Source organism: Engraulis encrasicolus, unplaced genomic scaffold (assembly GCF_034702125.1).
Source record: "Engraulis encrasicolus isolate BLACKSEA-1 unplaced genomic scaffold, IST_EnEncr_1.0 scaffold_25_np1212, whole genome shotgun sequence".
Lineage (NCBI taxonomy): Eukaryota > Metazoa > Chordata > Actinopteri > Clupeiformes > Engraulidae > Engraulis > Engraulis encrasicolus.
Genome location: NW_026945544.1, coordinates 145,001 through 147,500, shown reverse-complemented (window position 1 = coordinate 147,500; position 2,500 = coordinate 145,001). Strand labels below are relative to the sequence as shown.

Below are 2,500 nucleotides of genomic sequence, written 5' to 3'. Positions count from 1 at the left end.
ATGCTAAGGAAATTGTACACGGTTGAGGGTGCAATCTCTTCATCAGATCAGGCACAAGGGGCTGGTGCACAGCAACGGCAGTGAGCAGAACGGTCAACAGACTGTGTAAATGGAGAAATACAGCAGATAAGGATCCTATTTCACCTCAGTCACACCTGATCTCATGCACTCATACACACAGACACAGTCTCCCTCACAACCCACCCACTTCTTCTCTCTGTCTACCTCTCTCTCTTTCTTTCTTTCTTTCTTTCTTTCTGAAATGTTGTCTTTCTTTCTTTCGCTTGCATTCTATCTCTCTCCCTCGCTCTCTTTTTCTTTCTTTGATCCCCTCTTTGTTTCTTTGTTTCTTTGTTTCTTTCTGTCTTTCTTTCTGTCTTTCTTTCTGTCTTTCTTTCTTCTTTCACTTTTATTTTCTCTCTCAGTCTCTCTCTCTCTTTCTCTGTCTTTTTCCTTCTGTATCTCCCTTTATCTGTCTTTCTTCAGCTCTAGCCCTCCCGTCCTCTTCCCTTCATCCCCCCCCCCCCCCTCCTCTCCTGAGTGAGTGAGGCAGCAGTGGCAGCCTGGCCGCCCCGGTGAATCGATTTCCTGCTTGGCTGCCTTTATCAGCTGTTCAATTCCGAGTCTAATGTGTGTGTCGCTGGCCGCTGTGTGTGTGTGTGTGTGTGTGTGTGTGTGTGTGTGTGTGTGTGTGTGTGTGTGTGTGTGTGTGTGTGTGTGTGTGTGTGTGTGTGTGTCAAAGTGTGTCAAAGTGTGTGTCACTGCCGCCTCCAAATAAGCCATTATGCACAGAGGTCCTCTGTCCTGCCCTGTTGGAGGCACTACTCAACGCAGCGTGTCAACATCAGTGCCTTCACAGCCAATTTGCCTATTTGACACCCATATGCTTCCCAGAGCATGGGATTACCTTAACATCTTCACTGAGTCATTACAAATCTGTTGTGTGGCAATACGGGTTTGGTTTGCATGAACCCATCGAGTCGAGTGAATCCATCATTCGTAATACCCAGGTAGTTTTTGACCTTGTTGTAAAACAGTTGAAAAGTACATTTCAACAGTTTCTGTTTGTATCTCTTCACCTGATGTTCAAACAAACAAACAAACAAAAAACTAATCTGAAAAATAATGGCTCCCCAGTTTTGACTCTTTTCCTGTCGTTCTCATCTGGTTGCCGTTCAAAAGATTGGTTGGTTCGCTCATAGCTCATCCTCAGGTCTAGCGTGACAGTAAGGGGAATTTATACAGACTGGCCTATGCCACCGGGGATCTTCTCCCAGCTGTGGGATTCCCCTATGGAGGCCTGTGCAGTTGTGTCTGGCCTGGACTGCCTCTGGGGTTTCCCCCGGCCACTCTGAGACCCAGGACAGCAGTGGAATATACTATGAGCTAATGGAATAACAATCCCCTACAGTATATGGTGCTGGTACTGTAATCAAGCTTTGGCCTGTACTAAATGTAGGCCTAGCATTTACTGGCAGGTTTTGTTTGAAAGATTTTGATCATTTTATAGACCTTATTGCTCGTTTGGAAAATCTGTTCAATTCAGTCAGTAATATAGCAATGTTACGAAACATCGGCATTGTTGTGGTATTCAATTTACAGTAACAGACACTCTCATCCAGAGGGGCTTACACTAGCCACTCTCACCACAGGGACAGTCCCAACGGGAGAGTGGAATGGGTTATGTGTGAGAGTGGTCTACACCCATGTTTCCCAACCAGGGGTACATGTACCACTAGGGGTAAGTGAGCCCACTGCAGGGGGTTCTTGGAAAAATTTTAGTATTATAACAAATGTATGGAGCATTCACATCAGGACAGAGAAAGCGATAGAGAACATGAATTAGGGGGTACTCATGGCACAACTAAGAGGCTTAGGGGGTACGCGAGACAGAAAAGGTTGGGAAACACTGGTCTACACACTGGGAGTCCTATCCTGAAAATCCTACTGTGTAGACCCAGTGTGTAGACCATTCTCTCACACTATATTCTGGCATTGTCTGTCTGGTGCCTGGATTGCTGTTTTGGTCGATGTGGTCATCCTAACTTTCAAAGGACAGTGGGTGGGGTTGCCATGCGAAGGGGAGCCAATGGTGCCAAAGAGCCCAGTTTCAAATTCCCAACGTGCTGCTGGTGTTTATTGCGCAGTCCCGATCAATGAAGACAAGTCATTCGTCCTTTATTGCAGACTGCATGCTGGGTCCATAGCATACTCCAATGTTATGTTACGTCTTGGGATTTATGATAGAAAAATTCAAGTGGAGAGAATTTGTGTCCTTAGTGGAGCACAGTGGAGCCTTGGTGGAGCATGTATTATGAACTGTGACTGATAGCACTGCCCTCTGCTGGTGAAAGGAGAGCACAGTGCGTTTGGAGCACTACCATCATATGTATCTCCAAATTTATGTGCAATGTGAACTGTGCAGGGATACCCACAGCAATTATTGCAGAAGCATGGACCCTGCAGTGCGTGTGTGTGTGTGTGTGTGTGTGTGTGTGTG

At 46.2% G+C, this 2,500-nt stretch overlaps 1 protein-coding gene across 1 annotated transcript in view; it reads left to right on the top strand.

Moving 5' to 3' along the window:
* LOC134442845 (kinase non-catalytic C-lobe domain-containing protein 1) overlaps window positions 1-2,500 on the top strand; it is a 65,933-nt gene that overhangs the window by 10,882 nt on the left and 52,551 nt on the right. The gene's annotated exons all lie outside the window — the stretch shown is intronic.